The sequence below is a fragment of the Sphaeramia orbicularis genome, chromosome 21 (assembly GCF_902148855.1).
Source record: "Sphaeramia orbicularis chromosome 21, fSphaOr1.1, whole genome shotgun sequence".
Classification (NCBI taxonomy): Eukaryota; Metazoa; Chordata; class Actinopteri; order Kurtiformes; family Apogonidae; genus Sphaeramia; species Sphaeramia orbicularis.
Window position 1 is genome coordinate 57,689,680 of NC_043977.1, and position 23,087 is coordinate 57,712,766.

The 23,087-nt window shown below is 39.1% G+C and overlaps 1 long non-coding RNA gene across 1 annotated transcript; it reads left to right on the forward strand.

Moving 5' to 3' along the window:
- Positions 1-246: 246 nt before the first annotated feature.
- On the forward strand, positions 247-4,999 carry LOC115412717 (uncharacterized). Its single transcript, XR_003934374.1, has 3 exons — positions 247-294; positions 2,372-2,477; positions 4,868-4,999. It is a non-coding gene; the product is annotated as an uncharacterized LOC115412717 (long non-coding RNA).
- The last annotated feature ends 18,088 nt before the right edge of the window (positions 5,000-23,087 follow it).

Below are 23,087 nucleotides of genomic sequence, written 5' to 3' on the forward strand. Positions count from 1 at the left end.
ATGCAAACATTCATCATGTAATTCTGTGTTTTTCACTCTAAAACAAAGACAAACGTTCAGAGTTGACTGTGTTTCTGGGTTATTCTGTTTTTATTATACCTGAGCTCATCTGGGTCTGAATGTGGACCCTGACCTAACAGTCCACAGTCTGACCCCCCAGCTCCACTTTCTCATATACTCGTCCACTGTAACCCCAGCTGAGTGCACTACAGCTCTTACAGTGTCGTCTTCCTCTCTCTGACAGAGAACTCAGTCCAGTTCTAACCCTGGTTTGACCTGAACACACCTGCACTGGTAAGTGTTCTGCACAGTCTGCACCCAAATAAGGACTCACATCATATCTGCACCAAGGTTATGATCGTTAACGAAAACTAACAAAATGACAAAAACTACAATTGAAAAAACATTTCTGTTTACTGAAATAAATAAAAACTATCATTAAAAGAAAAAAACAAGAACTAACTGAAACTGTATTGTGTGTTTATAAAACTAACTAAAACAGATAAAAATTACGGATAAAATTCCCTTCATTTTTGTCTTTGTCAGTGTCGGATTGATATAAAATCGATTTCTTTGTCTCTCTCAGTTTTCTGTGCTGTCTCCATACGACACTTTTTGCTCCGTCACTTGTGTTCACTTGTGGTTTCCAGTCGTCTTCTGGTCCCCACTCTACCTGGAAACATGGAGACTAAAGCAGCAGAGTCCTGTCTGGGATTGATTTGAATAGGAGCACAGAGAAGAAGAGAAAAGATATAAAAAAAACTAAAACTAAACTAAAACTAAGCATTTAGAAAAAAAATGAAAACTAATAAAAACTATCAAACCTGCTCTAAAAACAAATTAAAATGAACTGAATTAGAAAAAAGAAGTCAAAACTATATAAAACTAAACTAGAATGAAAAATCCAAAACTATTCGAACCTTGGGACACACAGTCAAACCACAGACTGATGAAAGACCACAAAGTCCTGAAAGTTCAAACCAGCCTGAGGTTCACCACACATCAAACAAAGACCATTGGACAGTCAGACGTATAAATGCATTTAAATATATAATATATAATAAATATATAAAATACACATTAAAAAGAACACAGGGATATTTAAATGTAGTTGGACTTTCATGTGTCCTCACCGGCCCACAGACCACTGATGGACTTGGTTTAAAGCTAAATCTGGTCCATTTCTGTATTTAATTATAGATATTAGAGCTGAACATAAAACAGTTTTACAACTCGTTCAAAAACAAGTTGGAACAGGAAGAATTCAGGACTGATTATCAGACAAAAGAATGACAGTTTAAAACAAATGAGCGATCAGACTGAAGAGATGAGATAAAAGCAGAAAGAAGTCCAGGTTTAGCCCAGGTCTAGTCCAGGTCCAGCCCTGGTTTTGTCCAGGTCTAGTCCAGGTCTAGTCCTGGTTTTGTCCAGGTCTTGTCCCGGTCTAGTCCAGGTCTGGTCCTGGTCTAGTCCTGGTTTTGTCCAGGTCTAGTCCAGGTCCAGTCCTGGTTTTGTCCAGGTCTAGTCCAGGTCTAGTCCTGGTTTTGTCCAGGTCTAGTCCAGGTCTAGTAGTCCATCTGCAGTCTCAGTACTTTTGTAGTTACAGTTACAGGTTTATGTTGTTGTCGGTTTAAACCCTTTCAGTTCAGTTCTAATCTCCTTAAACACAAATGTTGGACTTTTCCAGTCACATGGTTCAGTTTGACAGAATTAAACCTTAATAAAACACAGTTTGGAACATTCCTGTCTCATCCTCCATGTTGCTTTGGCTACAAATGTCATTCATACTTTTTATTTTTGCTGAGTTTGTGAATCTTTCTCTTTCCAAAATGAACATGAAGTGCAGATGATCCGAGTCATCGAATATCGGATGTAAATCCTGTTGTTGTCACTGTTCACTGGGATCTGGACCTGACGTCCTTCTGATCCTATGGGGTTTATGCTTATATGTTTGACTGGCTAATGCTAATGCTAATGCTAATGCTGATACTGCAGTGACCACAGGCTGATGGTTACCTGATGACCTGATGGAACCTCTTCCTCTCAGTAAAAGGCTGGTGTTGGAGTGGAATGACGTCAAGTGTCGTTTGGTGACAGCAGAGAAAACTGCTTGAGGGAAATAAATTGATTTCATATCAATCCGACATTGACAAAGACAAAAACGAAGGCAATTTTATCCACAATTTTTATCCGTTTTAGTTAGTTTTATAAACACACAATACAGTTTCAGTTAGTTATCGTTTTTTTTTTTTTCTTTTAATTATAGTTTTTATTTATTTCAGTTCATGAAAATGTTTTTACAATTCTAGTTTTGGTCATTTCGTTAGTTTTCGTTAACGATAATAACCTTGGTGTGTCCACTCTGGTTTAGGTGTACAGGACTGACGTCTGCCCCCCCCATTCTGCTGGACGGCTGCCAGTCACGGGTCACATGACCTGGAAGAAAAAACCTACGAGCCTTCTGGGATCCGTCAGCGGTCAGACACTCCTTTGTGTTCTGGATGAACCCCAGTTTTAGCTCAGTCTGTATTAAACCTGTTTGGTCCTTTACCGACTAAAGCAGACACCAGCTGCTTTTCCACTGACCCTGAGTTTGTGTGAATTTAATGTTGTGTTTCCACTACATGGAACTGGCTGGACTCCACTCTGGTACCAGGTCCTATTCCAGACCGTTTCCACTCTGGTACCAGGTCCTATTCCAGACCGTTTCCACTCTGGTACCAGGTCCTATTCCAGACCGTTTCCACTCTGGTACCAGGTCCTGTTCCAGACCGTTTCCACTCTGGTACCAGGTCCTGTTCCAGACCGTTTCCACTCTGGTACCAGGTCCTATTCCAGACCGTTTCCATTACAGGATACTACCCACTTTCCAGTACCTGGTCGTCATAGCAAAGCGGCGCGTTACTTCTGTGTCGTCTGCTCAGAGTTGCTAATAACCTCACTCGTTGCATGTTGTCTCATCAAACTCATGCTGAATTTTTACGTCTGAACCTCCCCGACCGACTGTGGTGTAGTTTTACAGACTATCATCATGTGGATTCACCTACCGACATATTTACTGTCAACTTCCACTTCTGTTTTTTGTAAAAGGGCGGGGCACAGAGACGACTCTCTGACCAATCAGTGGTCTGCAGTGTTTACACAGTGTCACTTTTTAGTATCTGGTCCCCAGTTCTGGAACCTCAGCAGAGGTGATACCAAAAAACTAGTACCGGGTCCTTTTTCGTAATGGAAACGCAAAAAGGCCGAGTCGAGTCAAGTCAAGCCGATACTACATAGTGGAAATGCAGCAAAAGTTGTGTTATAATCTAACTTTCCCCAAACGAAAAATAACAATTTCACCAAAATGCTAATTTTTCGAAAAGTTTTTGCACTTGCAAGAGGTGGTTTTTTTGGGCGTAGTGAAATTGGTATGTCGCACAAAACTGCAATGGAAAGACCTTTTTACACAACTAGAGTCACATGAACAAAAAAAAAACAAAAAAAAAACAGATGTTGATGGATGTTAGAACAAGAGAAGAAGAGTTGAACCCAAACGTGTGTGTGTGTGTGTGTGTGTGTGTGTGGACACATGAAAAAAACCCAATCATTTCTGATATTAGTCAGAGATAGAGGGGGAACCAGCATTCTAGATTCAAAACAACAGATAAATATGAGCATTTTCCAGAACCTAGAGGGCGCTGTGAGAGAAATATGAACATATCTGTAAATCAACATGATAATTATATTCATTGCCACGTTTAAGGAATGACTTCTCATGACTAGGGCTGTATGAAAATATCGGTTCTGCAATATATCACGATATTTCATTTCACAATACTGTATCGATCTTAAAAAGTACTGTATCGATATTTTTAGGTATTTATTCAAATGCAGATATTGTGGAGGTTCTTTTTTTTTCTTTATTGTTTATATTTTATTTATTCTTATTTCACACTCTTTTATTCAATAATGTTAGTTCCTTTGTTGGGACTGAACTCAAATCCTGTTCTGATGTTAGTTGTGAACTAATAGAATCTGAACATTTGAACAGGATCTGAAACTGGAATGTGTGTAAAACAGAATTTCAGTTTGAACACAGTTTGAACATTTGGTGATAGAACATTATATCCTGTTGGGATCAAATAAAAATGTGTTTAGTATTTGTGCAGATTTCTGCTGGAATTCAGTTCTTCAAGGAAATAATCATTTAAAAAAAAAAAAGAAACAAAAAAAAAATGGCCTTTTTAGCAGTATCATGATATATCGTGATATATCGTATCGTGATCCTAGTATTGTGATTTGTGGCGTATATTCAGATTCTTGCCAATACACAGCCCTACTCATGACATCTCACGATAATAAATAAAGAAATCATTGTGTTTGTATTTAATGGAAAAACTCACATTAGGCACTTCTGTTCTTTCAACATTTAGTAAATATTGGTAAAGTTTTGCACAAATGTCCAATGGAAAAGCAACTAGGGATATAAGAAGGGCAACTATGTGACACTATGTGAAAGTCTTGTTGTCTTTGTAGAGCTGCAACCGATCAATCGACTCAAAGTGATCCAAAAAAATCATTCAACCACAATTGTCCTGAATCAAAGCTTTGTTTCCTTCATTTCTCTGCTGTTAAACATTGGTTCCACTGTTGTGTTTCACACGGACGCTTATTGTGATGCACAAAGAAGTTTCAATTCAGGAAAACTGCAATAGAATATTTCCCTTCAATCAATTCGCGTTGATTAATCGAATCGGGAATTTTTGCATTCGCTTCAAGCACCTAATCGATTAATCGGTTGCAGCTCTATGTCTTTGTGCACAGAATCCCATGAGACCAGCCGTCTAATGTCCTCTGTGTGTCCGTCCATGTCCTCTGACCTCAGCATGGGCCGCCTGTCAACCTGAAGGGACATCTAAAGGCTGATGAACTGACCTGTGTGCTTCTGAGACCAGTTCACCCAGTACCTCTGACTGGTTTCCTATGAGCCCTGGGAACTCAACACCAAGTGCAAATCTGGTGAGTAACCACACACATTTGATCTGTGGACATGGAACTGATGACGTTCCCTTTATACCGTTGATCTGTCCAGATGGAGCGTCCAGGCCCAGGGAGCTTTAATAAAGACCCACTGTGGACTACTGTGGAAGCAGAGGAGACATGTTTGAGCTTTAACTGGACTCCATCTGTTTGGACACACACTTTGAATTCATAAGTGACTGAAGTAAACAACCAAAAACTGTAGTGAAATTACAAAAGGAAAAGTTTCCAGTTTTCAGAGCATTGGAATATTATTTTGAAGTACAGGAATTCTCACCATCTACTGAATGCACTTCAATGACTCAGAAAAATGATAAAAATACAACAAATTTACATGGAAGACAATGATGAAGAGGACAAAGGTGTCATGTGACTAACAGATCTACATTAGCACCTGATGTCACTGGATTATCAGACACAAAGGCATTAGTTTAATGGACATACGACTCCGTCCTCACTCTTCTCAAATGTTTTTTTTTTTTTTTAAATTCAGTGTGCTGCAGAGTTTTCTGAACCACTGGTCCTCATCTGGTCTGACTTCAGGACCCACTGTCACCTGTCCATGAGTCTGTTCACATGACTATAAAAGGGGGAGGAATCGGATATTTGTAATAATCACATCGAACGCATTTAGATGTACCTCAGAAATGCGATAATTGAAAAACCCTGGTTTATACACTCCAGTCCATTATCAGATTTCTTTCACAGTATGTATGTTCCACTGGCAGCTGCTCGTCTTTCAGACGGGAAGCTCATTGTTGGCTTACATCAAAAAAACTGTCAAGTTATTTAAACATACATTCGTCCTCTGTTCCATTAGCACTGTCTGCCTTCACGTGCACCTGTTAGAGAGTTAGTTCACTCTGACCTAGCCAACAGTATGACTGATTTAACTGTCTACAAAACCATATTAAACTGAACAAGAAACGATTAAATTATGGAACTGAAACAAGAAAACTTTGAAATTATGTTAAATTGAAACACGGAAGTACAATGAGTGTGTTTTCTTCCAGGTCAGTAAATGAACAGTTCATTTGGTTTCTGTGATTTCACAGCAGAATGTGTGACGGTATTAAACTGAACTGTGTCAGTGAAGGAGCAGATCTGAAAACAGCTGTCAATCAAACAGGATTCAGCCTTTCGACCGATCCTCCAATCAGCACATGGAAACTCAGCATCCGGCTCGGCCAAGCTCCGCCCACAGCTCCATTCACCCCCAGAGACGCTGAGCGTCCGGGGGCGGGATGACAGGTGTCATGTGTCCAGTGCTGGTCCAGTTTGTAGTGGTTTTTCCAGCAGTTCCACTCAGTCCCATTGAAGTGCATGGACGCTGAGCGTCTACGGACAAATGCACTGAGCAGAGATGGAATGAACAAACACAGACACGGGAATGGAGGAGAAGTGAACAACATCCAGTCCACTGATCTGGGATCAAACTGATTCTGAACCAACTGGTCTGAGAGATGAACGTGTTCCAACACATTTGGAGTCAATGAAATGAAAACAACTGAACAGATTTGAGCATTTAATGGGAGTCATTTTAGGGTCAGCTGAGCTTCCTCTGCAGTCGGACAGAAAACACCTCTGATATGTACGTACCGATGGTAGAATCAAACTTCCTGTTTGTCTATGTAACTTCCGTTCTCTAGTATTTTTAATTGTGTTCACACATGCGCAGACGTTAAAGAACTAAATAAATCAAATGAACCTGTTTACATGCGTGAAGACATCGGAGTATTGGGAAGTGTAGACGCCAATAATGTAGTAACAGCCGATAATGTAATAAATTTGCCAATTTTAAAATGTAATAGGCCAAAAATGTAATATCTGGCCAACAACATAATAACAGTCCTGAACCGATAACGTAATAACTTTTGGTCAATAACGTTATAACTTATTGGTTAATTATTACGTTATTGTCCTGGTAAAAAAAAAATTCTTTGCAAATGTAATAACTGAGCCAATAATGTAACAAGTTATAACATTATTGACCAAAAGCTGTTACATTATCAGTTCAGGACTTCTAGTACGTTATTGGCCTATTACATTTTAAAACTAGAAAAGCACTCGGAGAGCACAGACCTCCACCAAGGCAGATCAGTACCCAAACTAAAAATGTGCTCTCAGTTAAACAGTAGAGGTTCATTCAGTCTTCTTTTATTCTGTTAAATATCTGGTGTTAATGATCATTTCAGTACATTACTGCCACCTACTGTTGGCAGTGTGAATGGGCGGGGCTCAGCTAAAACACAGGATCTGTTTCTTAACATTATTTTTCTCCCAGACAAAGGCCCACCACCCACTGAAAATGGGTTTATGACCCACTTTTGGGTATTGACCCACCAGTTGAGCCTCACTGGTCTAATGGGACCTCATCATACTAGTAATAAAGTTCTGAAGCAGTAATGGAACTAACTTTAAGTAACTAAAATCTAAAATGCAACTGAATTAACAAAGCAGATGCACCTTTGAGGAACTTTACATGCACTAGAGGTGTAAGAAAATATCGGTTCTGCGATATATCGCAATATTTCAATTCACAATACTGTATCCATATTCAAAAGTACTGTATCGATATTTTTAGGTATTTATTGAAATGCAGATATCGTGGAGGTTCATTTTAGTTTTTCTTTTTTGTTTATATTTCATTTTTTATTGTTTAACACTGTTTTATTAAATAATGGTTATTTGAATCATCCTAAAAGACCTTTTTACTGTCGGTGAGGCAGCTGGTAGTTCCTTTGTTGGATTGAACTCAAATCCTGTTCTGATGTTAGTTGTGAACTAATAGAATCTGAACATTTGAACAGGATCTGAAACTGGAATGTCTGGAAAACACAGTTTCAGTTTGAACACAGGAACATTTTGTGATAGAACATTAGATCCTGTTGGGATGAAAAAAAATGTGTTTAGTATTTGTGCAGATTTCTGCTGTAATTCCATTGTTCAAGGAAATAATGATTTTATAAAAAGAAACAAACAAAAAATTGCCTTTTTAACAGTATCATGATATATTGTGATATATTGTATCATGATCCTATGGAGAGAAATTTATTTCTTTATTCATCAATTAAAAAGAATAGATTTGCAACCAAAAAAAGAGATTTGAGAGCAAAAGACAGAAAGTGTCAATCAAAAAAACAGATCAATTTGTTTATAAATCAGTCCTCTTTGCTTGTGACTTAAAAACTTTTGCTTCAGACTTCACAAGTTTTGCTTGAAAATCACTCCTCTTTGTTTGCAATTTCAAAAGTTTTGCTTGCGAAATTAACTGCACTTAATGGGCGGGGCCTACGCCAATGGATGAGAGAAGAGTTTCTATTGGTGGGTTTGTCCTGGCTCCAGCGCCAGTTTCTGCCTTAAACCCACTTCTACCTTAAACCCACTTCTGTTGTGTTCTGTTACTGGAGCTCAGTTCATAGTCTGCTGCTCTGTGAAATTTAAATGTGTCCCGTAAGTAATGGATTACACTAAATATGGTCAGTTACAGCCTGTACATTCACAGCCTGAGCAGAGGACGGAATGAGTGAGTGAGTTACAGGGAGACAGGACACCTGGACCACAGCTGGTACCGGGACTCCTGGACCACAGCTGGTACCGGGACTCCTGGACCACAGCTGGTACCGGGACTCCTGGACCACAGTTGGTACCAGGTGCCATGGAGCAGAAAGAGAAGTAATGACAGTGTCATAGGAGCCCATAGGAAACCCACAAACACAACTGAGAGGCGATCAGGTTATCGGTTCTTCTGAACCATTATCATTTTCCAGCACCATGTTTTCTGGTTTTCCCTACGTTGCATCCCGACCAGATCCGAGCGCACCATAGACCAGCTCTGAGCGAGCACACCTCGGACTCGGTCCAAGTGCTGATTTAAAAAGTGTATATGATCTGTCATCTAAACGTAATATATTATTACTGTTAAAAAGACTCAAGGGACTTGAAATTCAGGGTTTAGGACTTGGGACTTGACACTCAGGTCCACGCCTTGGCGCTGCGCTGTGGCACCTGGTACCCTTTGCATGAAGCCACAGCACTGTGCGCTGTCTCTGAGCCCAGAGGTGCGCTGGGACCCGGTCTGTGGTGCGCTGGGACCCGGTCCAAGGTGCGCTGGGACCCGGTCTGTGGTGCGCTCAGATTCGGTCGGGACGCAACGTAGGGAAAACCAGAAAACGTCATGCTGGAAAATGATGATGCTTCAGAAGAATCAATATCAATCCGACATTGACAAAGACAAAAACTAAGGGAATTTGATCCATAATTTTTATCTGTTTTAGTTAGTTTTGTAAACACACAATACAGTTTCAGTTAGTTACTGTTTTATTTCCTTCTAATAATAGTTTTCATTTATTCCAGTTAACGACAATGTTTTTTCAATTCTAGTTTTGGTCATTTCATTAATTTTCGTTAACGATAATAACCTTGATTTGTATGATGTGAAATTTCAGAATAACACTGGGATTTATAATTTAATCTTTAATCCATTAAATATAATTTCAGAGTCTCCTGGCTTTTCTGCCTCCGTTCACAATAATATACATTATATAGACTAAATGTCCTCTAACATTAACCTGGATTTGATACAGAGGAGAGAAAACTATTACAGAATCAAAAACAAATTAGTTTTAGCAAAATAAATAAATAAATAAAAGGCTCCGTTTTGAATGTCTGCGGTCGTCAGAAAAGTGTGATGTTAAAATGGGGTCAGGAGTGAAAAAGGTTGGAACCACTGGACTACTTGGACCTGGACCTGCATGGGTCTGTTCTGGACCAGCCATCATTAAGCCATCTTTTTTTTTAGATTGAATATAAACTAAATAGTGCTCCAGTCTTGCTCTGCTCCATTGAAGTCCATGAATCCTACAGATATTCAGAGGAACAAAGTCCACGCTGTGTTTAATGTGGCTGTGTGTGATGTGCTGCTTGGTTTGTAATCGTGTAAACACATCCTTTGAGTGCATTTCTACGTACACACAGACTTTATGTGTGTTTGGACTTTTGAATGCTTGTCTAAAGGCTTTAAAGACTGATTTCTGAAAAAAAAAAAAAAAAACACATCAGAGCCGGTTGTCTGTAGTGAAACATGCTTTGGACGGACGGGATGAAGTCAGCAGATTCAAACTACCACTGGATCTGGACAAACACACACACACACACAAACACACACACATACACTGGAGCTCAGACTACACACACACACACTAAGGATGCACCAATACTGATACAAGTATCGGCATCGGCTCCGATACTCAGTGTGCGTACTCGTACTTGTACTCGTAAAAGTAATCCGATACAAATGCACTGATACCACTTACGGACGTGTGACATTCCCAGTTCAGTGCAGCAGGTAAAACATAAATGACGGTGATCTGTCCGTCCTCTGCGTACATTCCATCCGTTTTCCAGGAGCTCGCAGATGCGTAAACAGACAGAGAATACCAGCAGGAGTACAGAGTGGTGCGAACCGCCGCCAGCAGAAGTGAAAACCAAACCTCTCACTCATTTGTCTTTTCTCTTCCTGCTGAAGCTAAACTTTTAAACCTTATCAGAGAAAACGCTGCAACATTAGTATCACAGTAGTGTTCCTCTGTCGTCTACAGGTTTGGTATTACTGACTTTCTTCTTCTTCATTAAACTTTCCTCTTCTTCGTGGTATTTGTCCAGTATGGTTAATTCAGAGCGGCGCCCCCTGGTGGATTAACTGACAAACACTCATTCCAACACATTAAATGTCAGTAGCAGCACTTTGTTCCAGTCAGACTAATGACAACGACAATAAAGCACATTTACAAAAGGAACTAACAACTGGAATGGGATTATTAACAACTAGGATCGGTACTTGATATTGGCAAGTACTTAATGTAAGTACTCGTACTCGGTCTGGAAAAAGTGGTATCGGTGCATCCCTAACACACACACACACACACCTACACACACACACACACACACACATCTGGAGCTCAGACTGGGGCTCAACAGTTCATCACAACCGTTTTTTTTTTTTTCACTCACTCTTATTCTGCTCAATGACTATATTTAACAGGTTTTTTTTGCTGAACGTTCATTTGTAAACAAAAAGAGCATCAACGTCCTGGCTTAAACACACACACACACACACACACACACACACATAGTTACCAGAGTAAACAGCTCTGAATATGGGATGAATATTTCAACACTAACCACCGCTCTGTCACCAGCACATACTGCAGAATAAAAAGGCCCAATCTGCTCCTCCTGCCCTTTAGCTTCCTTTGATACAAAGCCTCACAGAGCGGCTGAAATGGTAAACATGATCAAACATACGCTGGATGTTGAATTTCAACATTTTCAGTCATTTACCTACTGCTGTCCAACACAGCTTTCAACAGTGGATCATGAAAAGGGCTGAGGCTGACACTCCGGCGCTAAAAGCTAAAAGCAACATGTTTTTAAGTTCAGAATTCAAAAGCAGCATGGAAGCCCATGTCAGCAGTTTGATGTGAATATTTCAATCCACCGACTGCAGCGTTACACATGTTAGGAAGAGTCTGACGCTGAAATGAAATTAATAAGATGTTTAATCAAGGCATGGCATTTTTAATAATAATAATAATAATAATAATAATAATAATCTTTATTTATATAGCACTTTTCATACATTAAGACTGTAGCACAAAGTGCTTTACATATCAGTTTAAAAATCAGTACCCCCCCCCCACACACACACACACACATATATATACACACACACACACACACACACACATGCAAACCCACAAGCTCACACATACTTAAAAAGACTGACTGAGCATGGGTAGACCAGAACAAAAATGTAAAAGTAAAAGAGCAGGCGCTGTCTCGAAATGATCCAAAATCTGGGAAAAAGTTGTAATAAATTAAAAAAAAAAAAAAAAAGTGTCACAAGAGGCAAACTGTGTACTGGCAGGACTCATCATGACCTTTAATGGATTTCCAATAAATAAAAGTTTTTGTCTGACCTGCAGATCAGTTACAAACAGACACTAAAGTCACTGAAAACAGCCTGAATATTCAGAATATTGACATGTATGTGTGCAATATTTTTTTTACCAGATGGGGGCAGTATTTTACCAGCTGTGGTCCAGTTGAACTGCAGATGGAATGCACAGACCAGTGGTCCAACCCCTCAGGTGGACCTACAGACTCAGGTGGACCTACGGACTCAGGTGGTCCAACCCCTCAGGTGGACCTACAGATTCAGGTGGTCCTACAGACTCAGGTGGTCCTACAGACTCAGGTGGACCTACAGATTCAGGTGGTCCTACAGACTCAGGTGGTCCTACAGACTCAGGTGGACCTACAGACCCAGGTGGTCCTACAGACTCAGGTGGACCTACAGACTCAGGTGGACCTACAGACCCAGGTGGTCCTACAGACTCAGGTGGACCTACAGACTCAGGTGGTCCTCAGGTGGACTCAGTGGACCTGTCGTTGTTGTATATATCCACAGACACACATTTCCAATCAGACATGAATATGATCTGTCGATCTTACAGTGACTGTAAATGAAGAGATACTTAAAGCATTGTGTGTTAACTACACATGGACACATGCAGATTTCACCATCCTTCATATTCAACTACAGAACAGTTTGGAAAACAGTGTACGAAGCATCAGTGACCCCAGATGGAACCAGACCACAGACCCAGCGGAGCAGCAGAGGCAGGGTTCTACTGGTGATTACTTTTGTACATGAAAGTATTTGAAAGTTCAGGGTGCAGGTCCATACTGAAATAAACCTAAAAGGAAAAGATAATAGTCTGAACCCCAGTCGACCTCAGACTGTGGAGCACACAGCCTTCAGTGAGCGCAGGGCCGTAGAAAAACATGGGCTGTCACTGAGGTTCAACAGACGGTGGAGCGGTCCTCATGCTTCAGACGCTGTTTGAAGGAACTGGTTCTGTATGATTTATCTACACACAAAGACAAACCCCTACCCCCCATGACCCCCCATGACCCCTCTACTGCGGCAGTCAGCCAGTCCTGGGAAAGCCAAACCAGACTGGATCAAGTCCAAACCAAGAACCAGGCCAGACCAGATCCACAGCCCTGGGCATTATTATGGTCTGCCCAGCTCATCAGTACTTATCAGAAACAAAAATGGACTTAAGAGTGAACATGTGTCATAATAAGAACTAGAACTAGAACTAGAACTAGAGCCCACAAACATCTAGTACAGGGGTGTCAAACATGTGGTCTGGGGTCCAAATGCGGCCCACCAAAGGTTCCGATCTGGCCCCTGGGATGAATTTACAAAGTGTAAAAATTCCACAGATTCATTTTAGTTCAGGTTCCACATACAGACCAGTATGATCTGAGGTCAAATATCCTACAAAAAAAAACATGACTCCATATTTTCTTCTCAGTTCGATGTGAAGAGAATATGACATTATGTCTATAAATAATGACAACTTCAAATTTTTATCTTTGTTTTAGTGCAAAAAATATGAAATTCTGAAAATCTTTCCATTTCCAAACTCTCCTGTACCAATAAAATGTGACTAACCTGAACAAATGTGTCCAACCTGAAATGTCTGTATTAAATTCAGTCCAGTTTGAACTCTTTTCTTCCTGTTCCTCAGTGTTTAGTGTCTTTGTAGATCTGATCCAGAATGCACATGGACTAATGAGAAGTGGAGGAAGAAGACTGATAAACTCACACTGATTTTTCTGAAGAAATTTCAGTTTTTTTGGGTTATTCACATCTTTTTTATTTGAACAGTTTATAAAAGTATTTTCATAGTTTAATTGTGGTTTTTTTGCACTAAAACACAGACAAAATTGTCAGTTGTCATTATTTCTAGGTTATTCTGTTCTTATTTTACTGGTTCGGTCCACTGCAGATCAAATCAGACTGAATGTGGAACCTAAAGGAACAGGAGTTCGAGAACCCTGGTCTAGTATATATATAGATGGGTAGCTAACATGCACAGCTAATGTTTGCCCAGTCATCCTGAAGGAGTGGTCAGACTATGGCTGAAGGGTTGTGGTCCATAAACAGACCAACACTGCCAACATTAAGCTGCTTTTCCATCATCCTTTACTCTAGATTTGTTTTTGCTTTCTAAGTAGGGATGCACCAATACCAATACCAGTATCGGGTCCGATACTCAGCGTGTGTACTTGTACTCGTACTCATAAAAGTACTCCGATACAACCGCACCGATACCACTTATGGCAGCGTGACGTTCACACTTCACAATTATTAGTTTGTCAATTTGACTATAACACATGAAATAGATAGAAATATGGGTCTGATGCAACTTTACAAGAACAGGAATAATGGTCAACAGTAATGAAAGTGAAATAAAACAGATCCTCATCTCAGGAGATGGAGATGGTTTTGTTGATATCACAGTTATTATTACCTCCACCAGGAGGTATTGTGATCACTTTGCTTTGTTTGTTTATGTGTTTGTGTGTTTGTTTGTTTGTTCTCAACTTCAGTGTAAAACTCTTCCACCCATCTTTCCCAAATCTTCCCCACAGATAGGCCTAGGCCCTGGGACCAACCCAGTCCATTTTGGTCCCAGTAGGCCAAAGTTCAAGGTCACAGCAAGGTCACAACATCTACAGTTTTCCATCTGTCATCATTGAGACATTTTCTAAAATTCATCAAAAATTCAGAATGACTCCGATTCTCCTCCAGTTGGATCCACCTGTAGCTTAGAACAATCTCTTGTATGTGGAACTAAATTGTCCACATCCACTGTGGAATGTGGACTCTGTGGACATTTACACTGAACATTGAAAATCCCATTTCCCACACATTTAAAATTAGAACTCAACTAATATTGATGTGAATTGAATCTAATTGGACAGACACATGACTGGGACCAGATTCAACTGTTTCTGCTGTATGGAACAACCTGGAAACTGTTGGATTTAAACAGAGATAATCGATCCACACATGCACACCGTTCAGGGTGAAGGAGGAGGTTTGCGTTCTCTCAACACTTGTCTTCAGTGTTCTGACCGGGTTCATAACACATACATCCAAACCTGCACTGGGACGAACACCATCTGATTCTGTAATGGAAACAGTCTGATGCAAATTTGCGTCAGTCGACACTGGGTTTATGTTCAGTTAGTTATCTATTTGCTGAAAAAGTCACATTTTCTTCAGTTTTCTCTGTTTTTGATATAATAACCATCAAGTTTACTCTGAGCTTTAATGAACATCCACATGATCAGTGAATGAAATATAGGAAAACACCTGACTTTTACTTAAAAAACCCAAAATACAGAGGATAATATTATAAGAAATGGTGACCAATCACCTAAGAAAGTTTAAAAATAAAGAACAAGAAAAGCACTTGGAGAGCGCAGACCTCCACCAAGACAGATCTGTGCCCCCCCTCCATCACCACCAAAATTTAATCATTTCTTCCTTGTGCCAGTATCAACATTTCCTGAAAATTTCCTGAAAATCCATCCATAACTTTTTGAGTTATCCTGCTAACAAACAAACAAACAAACAAACACACAAACAAACAAACACACAAAGCAAAGCAATCACAATACCTCCTGGCAGAAGTAAAAATTCATTTGAGAACTGCCACAAAAACAGCGCTGGGTCTTTATGGGTTAAGGCAAAAATCAAAGATGCAGACAAGCAGCTTGTATTAGCGTCAGGCTGACAGTGGCATCACCACCGTCTTCAGTGGCTTCGCTGACATGTCACATATAATAGAACAGCACCCATTTTCAGTGTGTGCCCCCAGACCCATCCAACCCCCACCCCAGACCCTGAGGGGTGACCAAATCTGGGGCACCCATCCTTTGGTCTGTCTGGACGGCAGGATGGAGGACGGGCAGCGTTTGCCGTCTGCAGACTGTTTCTGCGTTTTATACCACCTATGACGTCACAGGTCGTGATGTGACCGCGTCTGGACCAATGACGTTCCATCTTTACGTCTTGTCTTTGCGATAAAGGGACATAGTTCACTTCCATTCTGAGCACCTTCTGTTGGCAGCCATCAACCTGGTCATCTTCTAGAGCTCTGTGAAGGTAATCTGATTTCTTTAAATAGTTTTTTTTTTTTATATTTGAACAGCTGAGTTGGTGTTCGGTGGTCGGTGGTTACGCACACGTCTTCGTCTGTGGCCTCGGTTCATGGTGACGTGTACAAAACAAAGATGAGCATATACGACATTTTCAATCTGTTCAGAAAGGAGGAGAAACCTGTGAATTCTAAGTGATGCGCTGGTTATTTCTGACAGTGATCAGGAGGACTTTGTTTATTATCTGTTGCGTTTTTTTATAGTTTAAAAAATGGTCGTAACGATGATGATGTGTTGAAGGGAATGATGCTGAGTGTCAGAATGGTATCCATTTTATGGGTTTGTAAAAGGCAAAATTAACCCAAGGATTCTTCAATTAATAAATAACACAAACATGTAGAAAAATAGCTCCAACTCCAACTGATCACTAATTAAAATGATTGGATGCTTTTGTTAGGTGGAGTCTACATTAGCCCACGTGTGTTTTTGTCTACTGTTTTACTAATAAGTTATTTTATTGTAGACCATGTGTAAGTATTTGTGTAAGATTTTGTGGTGTACTTTACATAAAGGGCAGTCTGCGGAAAAAAATGCAGCATTTATTTTTCCGAGTAGGATCTGTTCGCATCGATATGATCTGATGACTTTCTGTTTTTATCTGCTGAACTGATTTCCAGCGGTGGCCGGAATGCCATTGTTGTCGTTTCATTGTACATTTTTGTCACAGTGGAGAAAAGAGGGCGATTGCCAGCTAGCTTATTAGCAGCTACGCATCATTAAACCAGTCCAGGCCTTTCAGATAATACTAGGAGGCAGAAGAACAATGCACACAGGGGTTGGAACGTAGGCTGAGACCTCAACCACACCAGCTGAATGAAGATGACAGGTTTAGGGGCTGTTTGGGGGGGAACGGGGGGGAGGGTCCGGCAGCTAAAGCCTGCCCAGTATAAGTACTGGGGTGTAAGAAAATATCGGTCCTGCAATATAGCGCGATATTTCATTTCACAATATTGTATCGATATTAAAAATTACTGTATCGATATTTTTAGATATTTATTCAAATGCAGCTATTGTGGAGGTTCACTTTTGTTTTTCTTTTTTGTTTATATTTTCTTCATTATTCTTTAACACTCTTTTATTCAATAATGTTCGTTCCTTTGTTGGGATTGAACTAAAATACTGTTCTGATGTTAGTTGTGAACTAAGAATATGAACATTTGAACCGGATCTGAACCCTTTCATGCACAGTGGTCACTCCAGTGGACAGTTCTTCTCCAGCTGTTCTCCTGTATGTTCATGGGTTTGGTCGTTTTAGTTCCATATCAGCCGACACAGTGGATACTTCTGCACCATCCAATACACTGACAGTCATACCATTAATGTAACTTTCCTGTTCTTGATGAATCTGATCTGCAGTGATATGTCTGAGTTTAAATCAATTAATTGTTAGACTGTAATTAACAGTTTTGTTTTTTTTTTTGTTTGTTTGTTTGTTTTTTTTGCATATTATCTCCATGAACTAGGAAGATTATTACTATTAATTATTTAAGAAAAAGGGGTCAGAGTTTATAAGTTATGCTTCTTCTCATTCCTTTTTGAATATGTTTTATATGTCTTATGTTTAAGTGTTTTCTTTATTTATTTTCTTCTGTTTTGACATTCATATTCAAAATAAATACATTAATCAATCAAATCAATCAGTCAAGTGAGTCATAACTAGTATTAGAATATGTTAAAATGTGAGACAACATCTGATTAGCAGCATAAAATGTTTTGATTTCATTGTTTTCATCTCACTTTCTGATATTGGGTTTCAAATACATGTTTCTGTGCTTCAAGAATAAAATGCATGGTGTAGCCAGGTGGACATTTTTGTAAATCCATGAAAAAAAAATAAACTCAATTGCATCATTTTTTTAATGCCTAATGAGGAATAAAAATACTCAAGAAAAGATCTCAACAAAGGTTGTAATTCACGCATGAAAAGGTCAAACTGGAATGTCTGTAAAACAGAATTTCAGTTTGAACACAGTTTGAACATTTTGTGATAGAACATTAGATCCTGTTGGGATCAAATAAAAATGTGTTTAATATTTGTGCAGACTTCTGCTGTAATTCAATTCTTCAAGGAAATAATCATTTAAAAAAAGAAACAAACAAAAATTGCCTTTTTAACAGTATCATGATATTTTGTGATATATCGTATCATGATCCAATTTTGTGATTTGTATCGTATTGCCAGATTCTTGCCGATACACAGGTCTAAGTGTGAGTCCTGGTGGAAATGTGAAACCCTTTTCCCTAATACTAATGATCCCCAGTGCACTGAGGCTCACACAGCGCTCAGAAACCTTTGAAAGGTTCAGGTTCACAGGAGTCGTCACAGGCCCAAGTGGACGGACCAGAGGTAAAAAACATGACACTTCTGTCTCATCTAGTAGAGGTTTTTGGCAAACAAATGCTTTTAATTGGGGCTGTGCTATATTTAGAAACAGCAGACAGTGAAATGCTGTGTCATTCCAAGTGTCAGCGTCTGTTTATAAGAACTGAACCTGTTCAGCGGCACCGGCTTAATGAGGCATGACATGAGTGTTATCAGAGCAACAAACAGCTAAGAAACTATAGCAAGAAGATCTGAAAGTTTAGGGGAAATCTGAAAACAAGTGGGCCTTACAAAACTCTGACTGGTTTTATTATTATTATTATTATTAGTAGTAGTAGTAGTAGTAGTAGTAGTAGTAGTATTTTTAGTATTATTTCTTATTCACTATTAAAGACATGACACCAACTCACATGATCTGAAACATGATAAGGATCTAAACAGTTGACATTATTTCTCATTGTGTATTTATTTCTCTTATACTTATGGTTCATTTCTATTCATTCTTTTCCACTGTATGGACTGTTTTACATACATCTTGGATTCCTTTATACATCTAATGAACAAACCAATTCCTGTATTAATTCACAGTCTCAAATATTTTTACAAATTGAAAATCAACATGTCAGTAACAGTCAATATTTGGAAGATTTTCATAAATCAGACTGAGGGTTTTCAAGTGTGAGTATGTTATGTTTGAATATGTGATTGAAGTAATTTTTTCATGTATGTATGTGTGTGTGTGTGTGTATTATATATATAATCTGTTTTATTTCTAAGGCCTAAAGTAGGATTACTTTTTGTTGCATATTATGAATATAACATCCTGTCCTCATATATGTTTATTTATCTTAGAAGTTGATGTGCCTTTCTACATACTCTATTATTTGAATATGAAGGAAACTTTTGTCCAGATTTATTAAGAATTTTATACAAAATTCCAGACTTTTCCAGGTCTGGAAAACTGTTTTAAAATTCCATACTTTTTAAGACTTTTAAGACCTGCACAAACACCCTGTACTTTGAGGACTGAATTCTAACACACACACACACACACACACACACACACACACACACACACACACACACACACATATATATATATATATATATATATATATATATATATATATATATATATGATAAAGGCTTCTGCTGTGGAGGCCGACTGTGTCCAGATAATGTATTAATAGTTAACTGAATAAAGTTCAGCAAACACAGGATGTGTGGACTGTAATGAGTGTGAAGTCAGAAATAAGAGAGAACATCCCCTCCAAACATATGGCTCCTATGTTATTTGGTAGGAACACAGGACTTTCCTACAAAGACAGATTCCAGTGCTAAAGATGACAAATCCCTCATGGCACCACATCAGACCACAGAACTATTATGGCATCAGAAAGTTCTGAAACAATATTAGACCAGATAGAACTGTATCGATCCTTTGGGCTGAGGCCTCGGGAAATTGAGGTTCCAATAACAACACAAACACCGAAAGAACAGTATAAGAAATATTAGAGGAAAACAGTAATACAACAACTATAAACAAAACAAAAGAAAAAAAAACAATAGTGAAAAAAACAGGCAATTGCACATTGGACAGTACGAGTAAAATCAACAAATAACCACAAATAACAGAGTAGGAATAATAAGTAGAAGTAAAAGTAATAATAAATAACTATTATGTAATGTTATGTTATAATATACACAATATGTATGCATACATATGTGTGTGTATGTATGTATATATGTGTATGTGTGTATGTATATGTATGTGTATGTGTGTATGTGTGTGTGTATGTATGTATATGTGCGTGTATGTATGTATATATGTGTGTGCATGAATTTGATTGATTGATCCACCCTCTTTCAACTCATAAAAATCAGTATCACCTGGCCCTGTCTGTCTGTATCTATCTGTCTGTCTATCTGTCCGTCTGTCTGTCCTTCTGTCTGTCTGTCTGCCTCTCTCAGCCAACACAATGTGACCATTAGACCACACAGTTGTTCCTTTTGGTGTTAAAAGCTTCAGGTGCTAAAAGCACTCCCCTGTTATTTTTAATTCTATGTTGTTATCACACTACAGCTTTCATTTGGGAGAACTTCATACAGTTGAGGACAAAATTATTAGCCCCCCTAGGAAAATCATGTTTTTTTCAAAATTTTTCCCAATTGCTTTTAAACAGAGTAATGTCTTGTTGACACAACATTTCCTAAACTATTACTTATATTCAAGAATCTAATACAGATTTACTGTGCACTCAGAAACAAAGTCATTTTGCATAAACCAAAAATTACCAGGGTCAAAATTATTAGCCCCCCTTAGAATTTTACAGTTGTGAGCAGTGGAGTGTGACAATGGTGGCTGACAGCTACATGTACTGTAGGTTGGCTTTGGCCTAGAATGTTCTAGGTACCTCTGTGCACTGTGTGCAGTAGACCATAGCTTAGCAGAGGCATATATAAGGGGGAGCTCCTGAGACTACAGCACTTCTTCTTTCGTGACCAGTGCTTGAGCTGCCAATTGTATAACCATCATGCCAAAAGCAAAAGAAATTAGTTTAGACTTGAGACAAAGAATTGTTGATGCTCACAAAGCAGGAGAAGGATATACAAAGCTATGTAAGCATTTCCAAGTTTCAAGGACTGCAGTGAGGAGCATCATCAAGAAGTACAAAGAGCTTCACACAGCGAAAAATAAGACTGGCAGAGGTAGGAAGCGAAAGATTTCCAAGAGGTTAGAAAGAAAGCTAGTAAGAGATGTGTCCAAAAATCCCAGAACAACAGCCAAGACAGTAGTAAAGGATTTGGCAACGTGTGGAATTGAAGTCTCGAAGAAGACAGTCACTAGAGTCCTGTACAGAAATGGACTGCGAGCTTGCAGACCAAGAAAAACCCCCACTTCTACAGAAAAGACACCTCAAGGCCAGACTGCAGTTTGCTAAAGACAACATGGAGAAGGATGATGCGTACTGGAAGCGTGTCATTTGGTCAGATGAGACAAAACTAGAGCTGTTTGGACATAGGGATGTTGCCTATGTCTGGAGAAAGAAGGGAGAGGCATATAATCCGAAGAACACCATTCCCACAGTGAAACATGGTGGGGGGAGCATAATGCTGTGGGGTTGCTTCAGTGCCTCAGGAACTGGGAATCTGGTCAAGGTGGAAGGGATCATGAAAAAAGAACAATATGAGAAGATCTTGAAAGAAAATCTTAAGGAGTCTGCAACAAAATTGGGCTTGGGTCATCGTTTTGTCTTCCAACATGACAACGACCCAAAACGTACTTCCATACTGGTGAAGACCTCCCTCCAGAGGGCCGAAGTGAATGTCATGGACTGGCCTGCCCAAAGCCCGCACTTGAATCCCATAGAAAATTTGTGGGATGAACTGAAGACTAGGGTCCGTGCCAGAAGACCATCAAATCTGATGGAACTAGAAAGATTTGCCAAAGAAGAATGGGCTAAAATTCCTCAGGAGGTGTGTCAGAAGCTTGTCCAAAACTACCACAAGCGACTACAGGCTGTTATCAACCAGAAAGGATACACAATTGACTATTAAAATCAGGGGGGCTAATAATTTTGACCTTTGTGAATTTTTAGTTTTGTAAAACAATTACATTTCTGTGTCTGAAATGAAAGAATGTAAGCCTCCAAAATAAAGCAAGTATGTTTAAAAATATTGTGTTAAAATTTCTTTTTTCTATGAGAAGTGCTTGAAAATTAGTTGAAGAGGAATAGAATTTTCCGAGGGGGGGCTAATAATTTTGTCCTCAACTGTATTAGTGAAGTGAAAACATGGACAGTGTGATGGGGATGTTCAACTGCATGTGTCATGGGGTTTTAAAACGTATGAAGTTACCTAAACAAATGACTGTCCTTTCTGTCACTGTAACTGATTATATATTGAAAAGTCTTTTAATTCAAGTAAGTTCTAATGATATCTAAGACACTGCAACACAAACATGAGTGGATCAGAACCAGAGGCCAGAAGCAGCAGATAGAAGGAAACACAACTGCTGCAAAGGCTTTAAGACCATGAGAGGGAGTTTGACAAAGATAATTTTCACTTGTTCTATTGGCAGATTTGTTCGCTTGAATTATGCAAAAAAAAATCTTGAATTAAACAAAAAAAAAATCGCCAATAGAACAAGTGAAAATTATCTTGGCCAGATTAGTGTAAATTAGATTTTCCAGATCTATTGTCTATAAATCAGTTCTTATATGTCACTGAAAAGTTCCTCTTTAGGTGATTCTGATTTTAAATGTGATGAGATATTTGGACTAGAAATGAGACAAATACACTTGGTCAGATTTAGATTTTTGCAGTGTGTGATTTTCAGTGTTCTTCCTCTAAATGTCTCTTATATTTTTCCTGCTCTGACTGTAAATACTAAGGTCATCTAACCATCTACTGTCATTACATCAGTCTGAGGAAGAAAAATCTACCATTAAACCACAGTGAAATATTGATGTTTATCAACTCTATGGACATAAATTTATGGACACATCTGTGCTTGCGCTAGGAAAATGACAGATCCAGCCACTGTGGCTACATTAGTAGAAATGAGTGAAGCCACAAAAAGCCCCAGTCTGGTCCAGTCTGGTCTAGTCTGGGTCCAGTCTGGGTCCAGTCTGGGTCCAGTCTGGTCCAGTCTGGG